Source organism: Giraffa tippelskirchi, chromosome 8 (genome assembly GCF_054371585.1).
Source record: "Giraffa tippelskirchi isolate mGirTip1 chromosome 8, T2T-mGirTip1v1.2.pri, whole genome shotgun sequence".
In the NCBI taxonomy this organism is placed as follows: domain Eukaryota; kingdom Metazoa; phylum Chordata; class Mammalia; order Artiodactyla; family Giraffidae; genus Giraffa; species Giraffa tippelskirchi.
The window spans coordinates 54,782,881-54,802,093 of NC_137282.1; the positions used below are offsets into that span (position 1 = coordinate 54,782,881).

The 19,213-nt window shown below is 43.3% G+C and overlaps 1 long non-coding RNA gene across 2 annotated transcripts; it reads left to right on the forward strand.

Moving 5' to 3' along the window:
• Positions 1-274: 274 nt before the first annotated feature.
• On the forward strand, positions 275-15,825 carry LOC145517981 (uncharacterized). Of its 2 annotated transcripts, XR_014062469.1 has the most exons (5): positions 275-354; positions 3,813-4,045; positions 6,773-6,921; positions 13,699-13,785; positions 14,034-15,825. It is a non-coding gene; the product is annotated as an uncharacterized LOC145517981 (long non-coding RNA). The 2 variants fall into 2 exon arrangements; XR_014062468.1 differs by lacking the exons at positions 275-354; positions 3,813-4,045 and adding an exon at positions 6,409-6,640 and having other exon boundaries at positions 14,530-15,825.
• Positions 15,826-19,213: the final 3,388 nt, after the last annotated feature.

Genomic DNA, 19,213 nt, shown 5'->3' on the forward strand with positions numbered 1-19,213 from the left:
TAAGTGGGTGGTCCTTACAAGCTCACTGTGAAACTGCTGTAAGCTCCCAGAAGCCCTCACCAGGGACCCCACACTGTAGTGCAAGGTGGTGGTTCTCAAGAGGCGCCAGGAGCAAGCCTCAGGCCCCCTGCCCCCAGCCTGGCTCCACCTCTGAATGCAAAACAGTGGTGGCCCCCACCTTGTCTTATCCGCAAGGGCTTCTCATTGGAGGAGTAACTCAGAACCTGGGCGGGGCTTCTGGGGGATGTAGCTCCTCCCTTTTCTTTTATGATTCAGACTTTAGAAGGTGGTGATGAAGAGTTGACAACAGACCGGCAGGTGCAAGCAATGTGTAAGGAAGTGCCGGGTTGATGTGTATGTGAACTTTATTTTTTTTTTAAATAAATTTATTTATTTTAGTTGGGGGCTAATTACTTTACAATATTGTAGTGGTTTTTGCCATACATTGACATGAATCAGCCATGGGTTTACATGTGTTCCCCATCCTGAACCCCCCTCCCACCTCCCTCCCCATCCCATCCCTCTGGGTCATCCCATTGCCCCAGCCCTGAGCATTTGTCTCATGCACTGAACCTGGAATGGTGTTCTGTTTCACCTATGATAATATACATGTTTCAATGCTATTCTCCCAGAACGTCCCACCCTCACCTTCTCCCTCAGAGCCCATAAGACTGTTCTGTGCATCTGTGTCTCTTATTCTGTCTCGCATATAGGGTTATCGTTACCATCTATCAAATTCCATATATATGCATTAGTATACTGTATTGGTGTTTTTCTTTCTGGCTTACTTCACTCTGTATAATGGGCTCCAGTTTCATCCATCTCAATAGAACTGATTCAAATGTATTCTTTTTAATGGCTGAGTAATATTCCATTGTGTATATGTACCACAGCTTCCTTATCCATTCGTCTGCTGATGGACATCTAGGTTGCTTCCATGTACTGGCTATTATAAACAATGTGGCGATGAACACTGGGGTACATGCATCTCTTTCAATTCTGGTTTCCTCAGTGTGTATGCCCAGCAGTGGGATTGCTGGGTCATATGGCAGTTCTATTCCCAGTTTTTTAAGGAATCTCCACACTGTTCTCCATAGTGGCTGTACTAGTTTGCATTCCCACCAACAGTGTAAGAGGGTTCCCTTTTCTCCACACCCTCTCCAGCATTTATTGCTTGTAGACTTTTGGATAGCAGCCATTCTGACTGGTGTGAAATGGTACCTCATTGTGGTTTTGATTTGCATTTCTCTAATAACGAGTGATGTTGAGCATCTTTTCATGTGTTTGTTAGCCATCTGTATGTCTTCTTTGGAGCAATGTCTGTTTAGTTCTTTGGCCCATTTTTTGATTGGGTCGTTTATTTTTCTGGAATTCAGCTGCAGGAGTTGCTTGTATATTTTTGAGATTAATTGTCTGTTGCTTCATTTGCTATTATTTTCTTCCATTCTGAAGGCTGTCTTTTCACCTTGCTTATAGTTTCCTTTGTTGTGCAAAAGCTTTTAATTTTAATTAGGTCCCATTTGTTTATTTTTGCTTTTATTTCCAATATTTTGGGAGGTGGGTCATGGAGGATCCTGCTGTGGTTTATGTCAGAGAGTGTTTTGCCTATGTTTTCCTCTAGGAGTTTTATAGTTTCTGGTCTTACATTTAGATCTTTAATCCATTTTGAGTTTATTTTTGTGTATGGTGTTAGGAAGTGTTCTAGTTTCATTTTTACAAGTGGTTGACCAGTTTTCCCAGAACCACTTGTTAAAGAGATTGTCTTTTCTCCGTTGTATATTCTTGCCTCCTTTGTCGAAGACAAGGTGTCCATAGGTGCCTGGATTTATCTCTGGGCTTTCTATTTTGTTCCATTGATCTATATTTCTGTCTTTGTGCCAGTACCATACTGTCTTGATGACTGTGGCTTTGTAGTAGAGCCTGAAGTCAGGCAGGTTGATTCCTCCAGTTCCATTCTTCTTTCTCAAGATTGCTTTGGCTATTTGAGGTTTTTTATATTTCCATACAAATTGTGAAATTATTTGTTCTAGTTCTGTGAAAAATACCGTTGGTAGCTTGATAGGGATTGCACTGAATCTATACATTGCTTTGGGTAGTAGACTCATTTTCACTATATTAATTCTTCCAATCCTTGAACACGGTATATTTCTCCATCTGTTTGTGTCCTCTTTGATTTCTTTCATCAGTGTTTTATAGTTTTCTATATACAAGTCTTTTGTTTCTTTAGGTAGATATATTCCGAAGTATTTTATTCTTTTTGTTGCAGTGGTGAATGGTATTGTTTCCTTCATTTCTCTTTCTGTTTTCTCATTATTAGTGTATAGGAATGCAGTTTTAATCACGACTGCCTAATTGCTGTTCAGAGAGGCTGTACCCATTTACATCTCCAGCCAAGAGTATAAAAGAGTATTTATAAGAATGCCTCTTTCCTCACATTCTTGCCAACACAACGGATTCTAAAAAAGATTTTAACTTTGCTAACTTGATAATAGAAAATAATATTCTATTGTAGTTTCTAATTTGTATTTTTAAATGATGAGATTATTTTTCATAGTTTTAAAAACCAGCTTTTCTTCCTGGGTTGGGAAGATCCTCTAGGAAAGGAAATGGCAACCTATTCCAGTATTCTTGCCTGGAGAATCCCATGGACAGAGAAGCCTGGTGGGCTACAGTACATGGGGTTGCAAAGAGTCAGACACGACTGAGAGACTAACACACTTGTTCCTCCTGCGACGAGTCTATTTATATCCTTTGGCCGTTTTTATATTATGCTGTTGCACTTCTTCTTACTGATTTATAGGAGCCTTTTGTCATGGTGCTACAAACATATACCAGTACTGGTTTCTTTTTTTCTGTGCATAAAATTTTAATGTTCTTTATCCAGATTTTAAAAAGTCTGCTATTTATAGCTTTTGGATTTTGCATCATACATAAAAGTCCTCCCCTATTCTGAGAACATAAGGGACTTTGCCTGAATTTCTTCAGCAATATTTATAAATTTTTTTAAAAATGTAAATTTTGACCCACTTGTGATTTATTTTGGTACGACAAGTGTCACAGGGATCCAACTTAATATTTTCCACGTGGATTAAAGGCAAGCAGAGAGTTCTAGATTAAACTGTATTCTCTCTAGAAGTTGTGAATTGCAGACATCCCACCGGCAGGCTCGAGCAGCCCCAGGTCAGGTCGGGCAGGCAGAGGATGGGGAGAGACTGTTGGGGGTTGGGGCAGAGCTGGAGGCAGAAGTGAGCTCTGCAGAGTCACAACTGGGAGTGAGACTGGCCGAGGATGGGGCTGGCGATGCGAGGAGGGAGCAGATGAGTCCACCGGAAGGATGCTCCTCAGCGTCAGCGCAAGGAACGGAGCTGTCAACAGGCAGCTGCACTCACTGTGTTTTGGGAAGTCTGGCCTGGCGGGGGACTGAGGGGAGGGCAGATGACACAGCGGGGGAGCCTGGGTGGACGTGCCCTCACAGCGCCAGGCTGAGCCACCGACTTGGGGCTGCCTCCTCAGGGCTGAGACACAGGAGCTACTTGCAGACAAGGGGCAAGTTTCAAACCAGGACTCTCAGGTGCATCCCTGGAGTCGAGAGCACAGCATCCGGGGTGTGGGAAGGCTGCAGGCCTGGGGTTCTGTTTCTGCTCCTGACTCAGCCCCTGAGCACTTCGCATCAGACCGAGCATCCTTGTGGGATCCATGGCTCAATAATGAGACAATATGTTTTGTGTGGTGTTTTCGCTGTGCCAGGGTGTAGGTGGGTTCTCCACTCACCATCTCCTTGCATCCTCACCTGCTGTCATCGGGCTTCCCAGGTGGCACCATGGTAAAGAATCTGCCTGCCAATGCAGGAGATGCAAGAGACGGGGGTTCCGTCCCTGGGACGGGAAGATCCCCTGGAGGAGGAGATGGCAACCCACTCCAGTAATCCTGCCTGGAGAATCCCACGGACAGAGGAGCCTGGCGGGCTACAGTCCATGGGGTCGCAGAGTCGGACACGACTGAGTGACTGAGCGCACACACAGCAATTCTGCTACTACTGGGAAAGGTAAGACTGGGATTGGGACAGATTGGGAAACTGAGGCTGAACTCCCTCAAGGTCACAGGGAATTGAACATGGTAATGCAGGTCTTGAGAAGCGTGTCTCTGAGTCCAGAACTGAGCTCTTAACTGCCCTGAAGTTGTGTCTGTGACTCAAGGTCAGCTGATGTTTCTGTCTGCTCTTGGTTAGATTCATGTACATGTATAAAGTGTTCCATTATAATTAAAAATGTACCTAGACATTGGGGTGAGACATTGTACCTAGACATTGTATGAGAATGGAATTGCTGACATACATTCCAGTCTGAGCGAGTCAATGCCCCCATAGATCTCAGGAACTTCTCTGGGGCAGGCATCCCCTTCTTCCCAAATTGCCTTTTCCCAGCTTCTCACAGATGCCAAGCTTTCCTTCAGAGGAGACAGGGCTTTCATAAGAGATAAGTTTTGTACTGAAAGCTGGACGGCTGTGTGTCCTTCTGTGCCCTTCACGTCCTCTGCAGGGCACACGAAGCAGAGGTTTGATTATTGTTTTTCTAGAATAAAGGAGGAGAAAAGGTGGCTTTTAAAGCAGTGTTTAGCTTTCACATCCACTCGCTATTTTTGTGCAATTATTTGATAAGAAAACCAAAGTTATAGGATTGGCCGTGTTTCTATGAAAGGGAGGGAACCAGCAGTCTTGCAGCCCTTTCTCGGCAAACTCTGACCGTCCCTTTCACTAGCAGCAGGCTTCTCACGGTCTGGAAACCAGGGCTGGCTACCGGGGCACCAGCCCCAGGGGGTGGTACAGGGTCCCCCGCTCATAAGGGCTCTGTGCTTGGTTTAACGCTCCACTGTCGCTGTCTTAAAAGTTTTGCATAAGGAACCTTGTGTTTCCTTTTTCTCATGTGCATTTATTTTTGGTTGCATCAGGTCTTCGTTGTGGCACACGAGGTCTTTCATTGCAGCATGCAGGCTTCTCTTTGGTTGTGGCGCCCTGGCTCAGTAGTTGTGACCACTCAGGCTTAGATGCCCTGGCGGTATGTGGGATCTTAGTTCCCGGACCAGGGATCAAACCCGTATCCCCTACGTTGGGAGGCAGATTCTTAACCGCTGGACCACCAGGAAGTCCCACCTTGCATTTTCTTTCCGCACTGGGTCCTGCAAATTACATACATGTTCTTGCCTGATGTGACGTGGTGAGGGGGCCTTGCAAAAACCGCGAATAGAATACTTTACTGACCTCCAGTGATGTCTTGCATTCTCCCAGGTGCAAGGAGCCAATCTGCTAAGGTTTTATGTGGGCTGCTGCCTGCATCTCTCTACAGGCACCACTGAAACCTTTCTACCCTCTGCCCTGCTGTAACCATCCACAACCTGTAATTAAAGTAGCAGCGCTGTTATTGAGAGAGATGGGAGAACCAAGCTCGCAACTAGGACCTTTGCCCCAAACTCGCAGTTGTTTATCCTCCGAGATTCTGTGAGCCTGTCTCCTTGGGGCTCTTCATATCTTGTGATATATGGTACCTGTCCATTAACACGGGGAGAATTTCCAGGCGGATCCTGTTTCTCCTGACACCCTGGCACCAACGACGGCACTTAGGTGAGTGGGGTTTCAATCTGGTTCATGTTAAATCATTTGTAGAAGCTCAGGAGATAAAACATAAAACAAACTTGTGCTTGTTGAAGCGGAGATGCCTCCACCGCTGCATCCCACCTGCCCTCCCACCTCTAGGATCCTAGGGAGAAAAGCTCATAAGCTCCTGGCTTAGATCCATGTATGGTCCTTCCAGGAGTGTCAAAACCTAAGCTTACTTAGATACCTAAGCATTCCTCAGAGCACAAAAATTACAGGAAGAGTGAAAAATTCTCTATGGTGAAAGGTACTGCAGAATATTAAAATAGTTCAAGGGCACTGTTCAGCCAAACAAAGGAATTGGAGAGAAGAGGCCAGAGGTGTCCCAGGATGGGGTTTCCTGACCTCTGGGATTTAAGTCCTGATGATCTGAGGTAGAACTGATGTAATAATAGAAATAAAGTGCACAATAAATGTGATGTGCTTAAATCATCCAGAAACCCTCCCCTCCCCAGGTCCAGGGAAAAACTTGTCTTCCACAGAACTGGTTGGTTCCTGATGCCAAAAAGTCTGGGGACTGCTGAACTAGGATATTTCAGCTTAGACACCCCTATAGATTCCTCAGGTCTTGAGTCTCTAGTTTTTCAGTCTTATCATCGTATTCCTTCATTTACTTCTTGTAACCACCCCATAAAGGAAGGTAGTGGGGTACGTTGATCACGTGAGTGGACCAATTGAATGAGCTCGCCTCAACCCCTAACCTTTTAGACTCCTCCCACTCTGAAGCTGGGCTTGACCACGTGACTTGCTTTGACCACTGGGAAGTAGAAAATGGGAGATTGTTGTGTTCTGCACTATTAGTCAGGGTTCTCTGAAGAAATAGAACCACTAGGATATACATTGATATAGAAGCAGGAATTTATCAGAGGCATTGGCTCACATGGTTACGGCAGCTGAGAAACCACACTGACTGTCTCTGCAAACTCAAAAACCAGGGAGGCTGAGTCCCAAGGCCTGAGCCCGGGGCGGTGGTGGTGATAATGGCACAAGGTCAGTCCCAATCTGAGTCTGAGAGCCCGAGCACCCGGAGAGCCTTTGTCCAAGGGCCGGAGAAGTCGGGTGTCTCAGCTCAAGTAGAGAGAGAGAGAATCCACCTTTCCTTTACCTTTTTGTTTCGTTCAGGATCTCAGATGAAGCCCACCTGCCGTGGTGAGGACCATCTTCTTTACTCCGTATACCGGTTCCAAAGCGACTCTGCTCTGGAGGCACTCTCACAGACGCGTCAGAAGCAATGTTTTCCTGGCTCCGTGGGCATCCCCTAGCAGGGTCAGGTCAGTACACAAAACCAGCCATCACGGGCTATGCTGAAAACTGCCGCTGTCTCCTCCTCCCACGCCCCTCCCCTTCCATCAGCAAACACTCTCCACCCATTTTTGTTGTTTTCTCATGTATTTCCCTCCATAACTCTGAACAGGATGCTTTTACTGCTGTTTCTTCACTTTCAGCATAGATCACAGTTTTATTACTGTTGAAGTTATATTATGAAAATGCAGGACTTAGCTGTGTTACTGATCACACAATCCTCACATGAACATATTTCCCTTTCTCATATTGCACCTTAAAATGCTGAACACATTTTGTGGTGTGTAATTCTCTTTTTCTCCACATTCAGGGGATGGGTTTAGAGATCTAGTGTTGTCATAATTTTAGCTGTGTTAATCTTGTTTACAAGTGAGACACATTACATCTCAGTGGTTATATTTCATTTCCTGTTCATTTTTTTGGTTTCTTCTCCTGGAAATTGTTTTCTTCTCTCTTTTCTGTGTTTCTTCATCTTTCTCTGTCTCTCTGATCTTATCTTTTCACACTCTCAACCAGTTTTTTCCCCCAACTTTTATTACAGTTTTCCATAAGGTAAACTCAGATAACTTCTCAGATATTTGTTTGGATAAGCTACTGAGATGTTATGGTTTTTCTCCCCCAGGTTCATTGAGTTGCAGTTGACATGTCACATTGTGTAAGTTTAAGGTGCACAACATGATGATTTGATACACTTACATGTGCAAAATGATGCCTGCAGAGGTTCATTAATACCTCAATCGCCTCACATAATTGCCATTTAAGAATTTTATTCATTCTTAATTGGAGGATAATTGCTTTATGATACTGTGTTGGTTTCTGCCATGCACCAGCATGAATCAGCCACAGGTATATGTACGTCCCCTCCCTCCTGAACCTCCCTCTCACCTCCCACCCTAAAAACGGCGAGGATGTTTAAGATCTACGTCCTTAGCAAATTTCATGTATATCCTATCACGTGTAGTTGAGTGTAGTCACCACGCTGTACATTAGGGCCCCAGGACTTACTCATAATTGGAAGTTTGTACCCTTTGACCAGCTTCTCCTCATTTGCCCTACCCCAGCCAGCCCCTAGCAGCCACCATCCTTCTCTCTACTTCTGTGAGTTCTGCTTTTTTGATTCCACGTGTAAGTGAGATCAGACAGTATTTGTCTTTCTCGGTCTGACTTATTTGGTTTAGCGTAATGCCATGAAGTTCCATCCATCCATCCATTAATTTTGTAGCAGAAGGCAGTATTTTTTCTTTTTTTAATTGGTGATTAACAGTCCATTGTGTGTGTGTGTGTCTCTCTCTCTCTCTCACATCTTTATCTTTTCATCCATAGACAGACTCTTAGGTTGTCTCCATATCTTGGCCACTGTGAATAATGCTGCAGTGAAAACAGGGGTGCAGATACCTCATCAAAATATTGATTTGGGGAATTTCCTGGCGGTTCAGTGGTTGGGACTGGGCACTTTCACTGCCGGGGCCTAGGTTCATTCCCTGGTCAGGGAACTGGGATCCCAAAAACTGTGAGCTATGAAAATACAGTTTGAAAACTGTATTTTCCAAAAAAAAAAAAATCAATTCCATTTTCTGTGTATTTATACCCAGAATTAGAATAGCTGGATCATATGATAATTTGGGTTTTAATTTTTGAAGAATCTGCATATTGTTTTACATAATGTACCAGCTTACATTCCCAACAGCAGTGCACAGGGATTCCGTTTCTACACCCTTGCCAGCACTCTTCTAGGAGTCTTACAGTTTCAGCTCTACATTTAAATCCTTAAAATCCATTTTGAGTTAATTTTTGTAAGTGGAAAAAGATAGGGGTTCAATTTCTTTCTTCCACTTGGGATTATCTAGTTTTCCCAACACCATTTATTGAAGAAGCTATCGTTTCCTCATCAGTGTTCTTGGCTCCCATGTCGAATATTAGTTGACTGTTTATCTAAGGGTTTATTTCTGGGCTCTTGATTCTGTTCCACTGGTCTATTTGTATTTTTTTTATGCCAGCAGCGTCCAGTTTTGATTACTATGGCTTTGTAATGAAGTTTGAAAAACCAAGAAGTGTGCAACTTCCAGTTTTTCAAGATTTCTCTGACTATTCAGGGTCTTTTGTTGTTCCATACAATTTTTTTTCTATATCTGTAAAAAATATCATTGGAATTTTGATTACATTGAATCTCTAGATTGTTTTGGGTAGTGTGGCTATTATGACAATGTTCTTCCAATCCATAGAACACAGGATATATTTCTATTTATTTCTGTCTCCTTTAATTTCTTTCATTAAGTCTTGTACTTTTCAGTATATACCTTTTTGGTGTAAGTTTATTCCTAATTGTTTTATTGTTTTTGATGCTATCATAAATAATATTGTTTTGTTTATTCTTTTTTAGATAGTTTGTTGTTAGTGTATTGAAGTGCAGCTGATTACTGATTTGTTCATTTTGTATCCTGCAGCTGTACTTGAATTTATTAATCCTAACAGCTTTTTGGTGGTCTTTAGGATTGTCTCTATATAAGATCATGCAGTCTGAAAATAGAGACAATTTTACTTTTTCCTTTCTGATTGGAATGCATTTTATTTCTTTTTCTTAACCTAATTGTCAGTCAAGATTTTGTGGTTATTTTCCATGTGGGGTTATTATAGCAATACCTTAGTGACAAAGAGGCTTTCCTCATATGTCTGGAGATCTCTGGCTGGTGGCTCACTTTTAAGACCGGAGCACTAATGATAAGAGAACATACTCTGTATGATTTTAATACCTTTAGACCATGAGCTTTTTGCACCTTGTTTTCTGTCTGTGAATATCCAGTGTCTTCCAGTTTATAGGCTGTGGGAACCTGAATAGAATCTGTATCCTGCTGTTGTGTGACAGTTGTGTAAATCTTAATTATGTTGAATCGGTTCATAGTGCTTTTCAGGTCTACTATATTCTTCTACTTTTCGGTATATTCATTCTATTAATTTTTGAGGGTTGGATATTGAAACTCCAGCTAAAAATCTTAATTTATCTAATTAAAAATAATCGTAATGTTTAGAAGAACTGTAGGTAACTTTGTTCTTTATTTTCCAAGTCTCTGTAAATGTGTTGTCATGCTTTCATAACTTAAAAAAATAGATAAAGCAATTTTCTGCCCCCACCCCAAAAAATGAAGCACTGGAAAGGGATCTGAGACCCTGTGTGCTTAGATGGGGCTTGGAGACTTTATGGTGACTGTGTGGGGGACATAGCCAGTTCATGGGGAGCCTCCAAATGTCAGTGTCTGTAGATCTTGCTATGGTGCCCCCACTCTTCCTGGGACGTCCTTGTCCCACTATTGGAATTTTACATCTTACTTCCTGCGATCTCATGCATGTCTCTCTAGTATATCCTCATATGGCAGGAAGAGTGAGAAAGCTCTTGTGTCTCTTCTTGTAAGGGCAGTAATCCCATTCAGGAGGGCTCCATCCTCAAGATGAAATCATCTACCAGAGACTCCCCCTCCCAACACCATCCCTTGGGGGTTACGGTTTTGACATACGAATTTTTAGGGAGCCGTTAACATGCAGCCCATAATGCATCATAAGATAAAGAGTCAGATGTGGATACTGCTGGGCCCTGAGAGTGCTGATGTGAGCTCACCTCTCATACTGGTCAGGAAGAGCTTTCCTGGTCTCCTTGCCTCTTCTTTCTTTCCTGACCCAGAGGACTCAGAGCTGGATTTAATGAACAGGAGAAGAAGCACAAGCTGGAAAAGAGATAAAGGGCAGCTCCCCTCCCGACTGCAGCAACTTGACCTGGGGAAGGAAAGAAACCTAAACTTGGAATCAATGTTTGAATTTTGATGCTTATGTGGGACTGGATATTTAAAATGTGGAACTGAACTTTTATTTTGTGATTAAGGTCTTTTTAAAGTTTTTAATTTAACAGTGGCCAGAAAGTTGAGGTGACTGAGTTTTTATCCAGGAGTAGAAGAACTTGTCTATTAGCGGTTTGAAAGGGAAAATGAGAGTAGATATTAATAAGTTTCAGTTGTTTTGTGATTATATCCCAGAATCTGGATCAGTCAGTTTAGTTCAGTCACTCAGTCGTGTCCGACTCTTTGTAATCCCATAGACTGAAGCATGCCAGGCTTCCCTGTTCATCACCAACTCCTAGAGCTTGCTCAAACTCATGTCCGTCGAGTCGGTGATGCCATCCAATCATCTCATCGTCTGTCGTCCCCTTCTCCTGCCCTCAATCTTTCTCAGCATCAGGGTCTTTTCAAATGAGTCAGTTCTTCACATCGGGTGGCCAAAGGATTGGAGTTTCAGCTTTAGCATCAGTCCTTCCAATGAATACTCAGGACTGATTTCCTTTAGGATTGACTGGTTTGATCTCCTTGCAGTCCAAGAGACTCTCAAAAGTCTTTTCCAACACCACAATTCAAAAGCATCAATTCTTTGGCGCTCAGCTTTCTTTATAGTCCAACTCTTACATCCATACATGACTATGGAAAAACCATAGCTTTGACTAGATGGATCTTTCTTGGCAAAGTAATGTCTCTGCTTTTTAATATGCTCTCTAGGTTGGTCACAACTTTTCTTCCAAGGAGAAAGTGCTTTTAATTTCATGGCTGCAGTCACCATCTGCACTGATTTTGGAGCCCCCCAAATAAAGTCTCTCAGGGCCGGTGCACTGGCACGACCCTGAGGGATGGGATGGGGAGGGAGGTGGAAGGGGGGTTCAGGATGGGGGACACATGTACACTCATGGCTGATGCATGTCCATGTAATGCAAAAACTACTACAATATTGTAAAGTAATTCAGTTCAGTCGCTCAGTCGTGTCCGACTCTCTGCGACCCCATGAATTGCAGCACGCCAGGCCTCTCTGTCCATCACCAACTCCCGGAGTCCACCCAAACCCATGTTCATCGAGTCGGTGATGCCATCCAACCATCTCATCCTCTGTCGTCCCCTTCTCCTCCCGCCCCCAATCCTACCCAGCATTAGGGTCTTTTCCAATGAGTCAACCCTTCGCATGAGGTGGCCAAAGTATTGGAGCTTCAGCTTCAACATCAAACCTTCCAATGAACACCCAGGATTGATCTTTTTTAGGGTGGATTGATTGGATCTCCTTGCAGTCCAAGGGACTCTCAAGAGTAAAGTAATTAGCCTCCAATTAAATAAATTAAAAAAAAAAAGTCTCTCACTGTTTCTATTGTTTCCCCATCTATTTGCCATGAAGTGATGGGACCAGAGGCCATGATGTTCGTTTTTTGAACGTTGAATTTTAAGCCAACTTTTTCACTTTCCTCTTTCACTTTCATCAAGAGACTGTTTAGTTCTTCTTTGCTTTCTGCCATAAGGGTGGTATCATCTGCGTATATGAGGTTATTGATATTTCTCCCGGCAATCTTGATTCCAGTTTATGCTTCATCCAGCCCAGCATTTCGCATGATGTACTCTGCATATAAGTTAAATAGGCAGAGTGACAATATACAGCCTTGATGTACTCCTTTCCTGATTTGGAACCAGTCTGTTGTTCCATGTCCAGTTCTAACTGTTTCTTCCTGACCTGCATACAGATTTCTCAGAAAGCAGGTCAGGTGCTCTGGTATTCCCTCTCTTGAAGAATTTTCCACAGTTTGTTGTGATCCACACAGTCAAAGGCTTTGGTGTAGTCAATAAAGCAGAATTAGATGTTTTTTTTGGAACTCTCTTGCTTTTTCGATGATCCAGTGGGTATTGGCAATTTGATCTCTGTTTCCTCTGTCTTTTCTAAATCCAGCTTGAACATCTGGAAGTTCACGGTTCACGTACTGTTGAAGCCTGGCTTGAGGAATTTTGAGCATTTCTTTGCTAGTGTGTGAGATGAGTGCAGTTGTGCAGTAGTTTGAACATCCTTTGGCATTGCCTTTCTTTAGGTTTGCTATGAAAACTGATTGTTTCCAGTCCCGTGGCCGCTGCTGAGTTTTCCAAATTTGCTGGCATATTGAGTTCAGTACTTTAATGGCATCATCTTTTAGGATTTGAAACAACTCAACTGGAATTCCATCACCTTCATTAGCTTTGTTCGTAGTGATGCTTCCTAAGGCCCACTTGACTTCACATTCCAGGATGTCTGGCTCTAGGTGAGTGATCACACATCGTGGTTATCTGGGTCGTGAAGATCTTTTTTGTTTAGTTCTTCTGTGTATTCTTGCCACCTCTTAATATCTTCTGCTTCTGTTAGGTCCATACCATTTCTGTCCTTTATTGTGCCCTTCTTTGCATAAAATGTTCCCTTGGTATCTAATTTTCTTGAAGAGATCTCTAGTTGTTCTCATTCCATTGTTTTCCTCTATTTCTTTGCATTGATCACTGAGGAAGGCTTTCTTATCTCTCCTTGTTATTCTTTGGAGCTCTGCATTCAGATGGGTATATTTGAATCTGAGTAATTCATCCTAATAGCTACACTTATCTGAGAATCTTTTTATTTTGCCCTTCCTCTTGAGAGGATAAAATTCTAGGTTATTATTTTTTCATCACTTCAGTAATATTATTCCACTGTCTTCCAACATCTAATACTGTTGAAGAGGAGTCTGTGTCACTGTAATTGTCATTTGTGTTTCTGAACATCTCATAAAGGAGACACTGACAGCTTCTGTTCCAGACTATCTTTTTAAGGGTATTTATAGAAAAAAACTGCTTTGGGAGATAGATATGGTGTCTTTTCTGGAGCCACAGGTAAGTTTGTTTCAGGATCTTTAACTCTCCTGCGTGCATTGAGTTTTTTTTTTTTCTTGTTGGTTGTAGGTGTTTCTCATTGATGTTGTGAGCTCAGCTTTGCCTTTTTTTTCTTGGAGCATAGTGAGTACCATTTAGACAAGAAGTTTACCAAATGTAAGTAAATAATCACTTTAATGAACTTTTCTGGAGTGTTTAATTTAATGTTAAGGTAACGTAATTAAAACTGGAGTTGAAGTTGTTATAGCAATTAACTATTGATAATTCCATTTAATAGCACTGATTTTAATTTTAACAAACACTTTCTATGTTTACTTCTCAACATTTGTTTGAATACTCAGTCTTTTTTTCTTAAACTTAACTCATCCAGCCTTCCTTACCATACACTCTCTTGGGACTTGCAGGTCGGTGGTATTGCTATAGGAAAAGGCAATGGCACCCCACTCGAGTACTCTTGCCTGGAGAATCCCAGGGACGGCGGAGCCTGGTGGGCTGCCATCTATGGGGTCGCACGGAGTCGGACACGTATTGCTGTTCCTACACTTTCACAGTGACTCCGGCCCCGTTTAATGCTTCACCCACCTTCCTTTCCCCTTGCTCATGCTAGATATGTCACATTTCCCATTTTATGACTTTTCACTTCTTCAAACTGGCCTTTATTGCTTGAAGTTCCACATTGTAATTTGAAAAGTAGAACACTAAAATATCTATTTCTGAACAATCTGCTAACTACTGGGCTGTAATTGTATTCAAAATTGATAGTTTAGTGGAAACTTTATTTTATTCAACTTGAGAGGTATTTTTGTAGCTGATTATTCTTGCTTATGGCTTTACCTAGAGCTTTTATTTCACAGTTACATTTTGTACCACGTTAAATATTTTTTCATCTATTTTTCACAGAGCTAGATAAAAATGTTAACAAAAGACATAAAAGCCATATGTTAAACCCGGAATAGTATTGGAATCAGAAATGATAGACTGCATCATCTTACTTTTATTGTTTTCTGAGATTTATTGCTGTGGAGAAGATTCAACCCAAGACTATGATGGCTAATACAGTTAGACCAAATTTTCAAAAAGCTAAAATTATGGCGCTAAAACTTCTTTTATATCTAACTGGAAATGAAAAGGAAAATACATTCAGATAAATGTCCTGAGGTAGGAAAAGAAATAGCAACCATGCAGATGAGACAAGTCTTGCTTGTTATCTGTGTTAGATTGGCTGTTCTCCTACTGAGAGCTGTTCCATCATTTGAGTCCTTCTTCCTTCAGTGATAACCCACAATACACTGTCACTCCAGGGAAGCCAGGAAGCTCTGTGCAAGATGGCAGAGAGTCACTGCAGTTCTGTTCCTTCCCCGTCATCAACCTGGGTCCCTGGATTCCCCGGGATTCCCTGGGCTGGCTCTGTGGCCAAGGGAGCCGGGTACTTCCTATTTATGGGTGGTGGGTCCATATATTTTATCACATTCTTCAAGGGGTCCATGACCTTCCAAATGCCAAGAGTGGAGTGTAAAAGCATCTCTCTTTTACAGAAGACTCTCTTAGAAATGATTATTACAAAAGGGCTAATGGGTATTTAAAAGCAGAAATATCACTTTGCAGACAAAAGTCTGTATAGTCAAAGTGACAGTTTTTCCCGTAGTTGTATGTGGATGTGAGAGTTGGACCATAAAGAAGGCTGAGTGCCAAAGAATTGATACTTTTGAATTGTGGTGTTGGAGAAGACTCTTGAGAGTCTCTTGGACAGCAAGGAGATCAAAGCAGTCAATCCTAAAAGGAAATCAACCCTGAATGCTCATTGGAAAGACTGATGCTGAACTCCAATCCTTTGACCACCTGATCTGAAGAGCTTACTCATTGGAAAAGACCCTGATGCTGGGAAAGATCAAAGGCAAAAGGAAAAAGGAGTGGCAAAGGATGAGATGGTTGGATAGCATCACTGACTCAAGGGACATGAATTTGAGCAAACTCTGGAAGATAGTGTAGAATAAAGGAGCCTGGTATGCTGCAGTCCATGGGATTGCAAAGAGTTGGACAAAACTTGGCGACTGACCAACAAGCAAAGAAATTGATATTAAGCATATTATTAATAATAATGTATATGATTATGTGCCAGGACTGTTCTAAGCACTTGGTTGCAAAATAAAAAAATTATGGATAACTGCAAATGTACAACAACAGGGAAAGCAAAAATATGATTCTCTATGTGCTTATTTCCCAGCTTCAATCACCATCGACATTTTGCTAATTGTTATTAGACTTTGAAATGCATGGCCTGATATAGTTGCCATTAGTACCCTAGGGGTAGGTACTCTTGATAAACCTTTTGTAGATGAGGATCCAGAGGCTTGGAGAAGCTCAGCTGCTGGCTGATGGTTGCACAGCTGGTGAGTGTGAGTGTGGACTTGAACTCGGAGCTGGCCAGCTCTGGAGCCATCCTCATCTTAGGCCACTAGGGGTCTCCCTTCTCAAGTGGCTGCCTCCTACCTTCACGTGCCTCTGTGTGTGTGTGTGTGTGTACTAGGGGTCTCCCTTCTCAAGTGGCTGCCTCCTACCTTCACGTGCCTGTGTGTGTGTGTGTGTGTGTGTGTGTGTGTGTGTGTGTGTGTGTATGTAGTTGCTCAGTTGTGTCCCACTCTTAGGGATCCTTGGTCTGTAGCCCTCGACCCTTCAGACTGTAGCCCACCAGGCTCCTCTGTCCATGGAACTTTCTAGGCAAGAATACTGGAGTGGGTTGCTGTTTCCCTTTCCCGGGAGTCTTCCCCACCCAAGGATTGAACCTGTGTCTCCTGCTTTGCAGGAAGATTCTCTACCTGCTGAGGCATCGGGGAAGCCCCTGCCTGGCTTCCCTGCAAATGCTTTCATCTTGGGAGTAGCTCCATTTACTGAGCACCTCCTCAGCTTTTTTTTTTTTCTTCAGTTTTAGTGAAAGTCACTCAGTTGTGTCTGACTCTTTGCAACTCTATGGACCCCATTGACTATACAGTCCATGGGATTCTCCAGGCCAGAATACTGGAGTGGGTAGCTGTTCCCCTCTCCAGGGAATCTTCCCAACCCAGGGATTAAACCCAAGTCTCCCACATTGCAGATGGATTCTTTACCAGCTGAGCCACCTGATAGCCAGGGCTTCCCTGATAGCTCAGTTGGTAAACAATCTGCCTGAAATGTAGGAGATCCTGGTTCGATTCCTTGGTCTGGAAGATCCACTAGAGAAGAAGGGATAGGCTACCCACTCCAGTATTTTTGGACTTCCCTTGAGGCTTAGCTGGTAAAGAATCCACCTGCAATGCCGGAGACCTGGGTTCGATTCCTGGGTTGTTAAGATGCCCTGGAGAAGGGAAAGGCTACCCACTCCAGTATTCTGGCCTGGAGAATTCCATGGATTGTATCCATGGGGTCGCAAAGAGTCAGACACGACTAAGCAACTTTCACTTCACTTCCTCAGCTTTATGTGTGGTTTTATTCTGTTGTTTTTTGCCTGTATTAAAAAAATGTATTCTTCCTGCTTTTAATAAAGTGTCGCTGAGAGACGTATTTTATCCTCAGTTTACAAGTGAGGAAACCTCAGGACAGATGTTAGGCAACTCAGCCTGTGTTGTATCTAATCAGTGGTGGAGTTGGTACTGGAGTCCAGACAGTCTGACTTCTCTCCAACACACACTGGGCTCTAGGCTCAGTTAAATGTGGCATGAAATTAAAAGAAAAATGAGTATATTTTCTAGAATTGAAAAGTGTTAGTCACTCAGTCGTGTGTGACTCTTTGCAACCCCCTGGACTGAAGCTCACCAGGCTCCTCTGTCCATGGTATCCTCCAGGCAAGGATACTGGTGTGGGTAGCCATGCCCTTCCCCAGGGGATCTTCCCGACCCAGGAATCCAACCTGTGTCTTCTGCTTTGTGGGCAGGTTCTCTACTGTCTGAGGTACCAGAAAAGTCCATTTTCTAGAAGAGAATTTATATTCATGGGGTCAACTAATGGTGGCAAGAAATTGGCACCTAGCTGGAGACTGTGGCTATTTCAGCACAGATGAGGGTGTGAAGCTTGTGGGGTTCCCCCCTGCCTGCCCACAGGGCACTATGATGTCTCCCGGGGGCCCCCTCCCCCACTCCCATCAGATCCTCAGGGTCCAGGGCAGGTTCTAGATTCCCATTTCTAAGCCGGGCCTCGGGCATTGATGTGATAGTCTCATGGCTTCGTGCCATCTTTTAAAGGATGAAGAGACTTCCTGGAACTGGTGGGTTTCAGGACCATCCCTCACCCCTGGACAGAGACATCTGTCCTCTGAGACCAGACACAGCATCACTATCATTGACCAGAAGGTACCATGGCCTCCTCTTGCTTATAGGGGCACCCAGGCCAATGACACCCCAGCATTTGAAAGACACTCCTGTCCTTCAGGAGGGTTGACTGGCCCAGCTTACTCTGTGTCATCCAATCACCTCATCCAAACATGTTACCTTTATGCACAGAGATGAGGAAACCAAGAATTTTGCTCCGCGTGGAGGTAGTAGGAAAGAAAAAGCTATAGGGAAGGGACTTCCCTGGTGGTCCAGTGGCTAAGACTCCCAATGCAGGGATTCCGGGTTCAATCCCTGGCTGGGGAACTAGATCCCACATGCCACAACTAAGACTGGGCGAAGCCAAGTAAATAAATAAATACTGAGAAAAGACTATAGGGAAAGTATCAGGAGCTTGAAGATTATTATTAAGAGTTGATTTATGCTTATATTAATTAGTTAGTGTTAGTTGCTCAGTTGTGTCCAACTCTTTGCAACCTCATGGACTTATGAATAGCGATAATTAATTTATATTTTCACAGTATTGCAAGCCCACATTACTTCTGGATCATTAAAACGCAATGATTGTTTGACTAAGTGGTTGATTAGAAAAGTCACATATATTGATACAGGTACAGAAAGTGCTACTGGCTATACATGCATTAATTACTTGGCCAGCTACAGTCCATGGGGTCGCACAGAGTGGGACATGACTGAGTTACTAAACACACACACACACCATGGGCATGTGCTATTTCCTATCATCAGAAAAAGAAACCCCAAAATATAAAGCACAGACTAGGGAGGTGAAATCTCACTTTTTTTTTTTTTTTTGAGATTTCACATTTTAATCCCTGCAGCTCACTTGGGGATGGTTGCTGTCAAAATCCCCTGGCAAGTGGCAGACTTCCTGTTACCCTACTTCCCTCTCCCAACACTGCTTCCTTGTTTGAGTAACTCTGGGCACACCTGCACAGTACCCCTTGTTAGGACAACACTGTGTGGGAGGCCCAGTGGAGAAGACTTCACCCGCGCTGCACCCCAGCCCCATCTTACTCGAGCAATCCTTTGAGAATTCAGATGCTTGCTGGAGCTCATAGCCACCCTCTTTGCTGTTTCACTAGCATACTGATGGGGACTGAATTCATGCTTTCCATTCCAGGCAGTCTTAATACCCTGGCTAGACTCCGTGGTCTGGCCCAGCTCCCAAATCCATGCGCAAATCAATCTCCATGGCTGGTGGATGCAATAATCTGTTTGACTTTGGCCAGGCAGGCACGGACCTTGAGAGTGTTTCGGGGAGG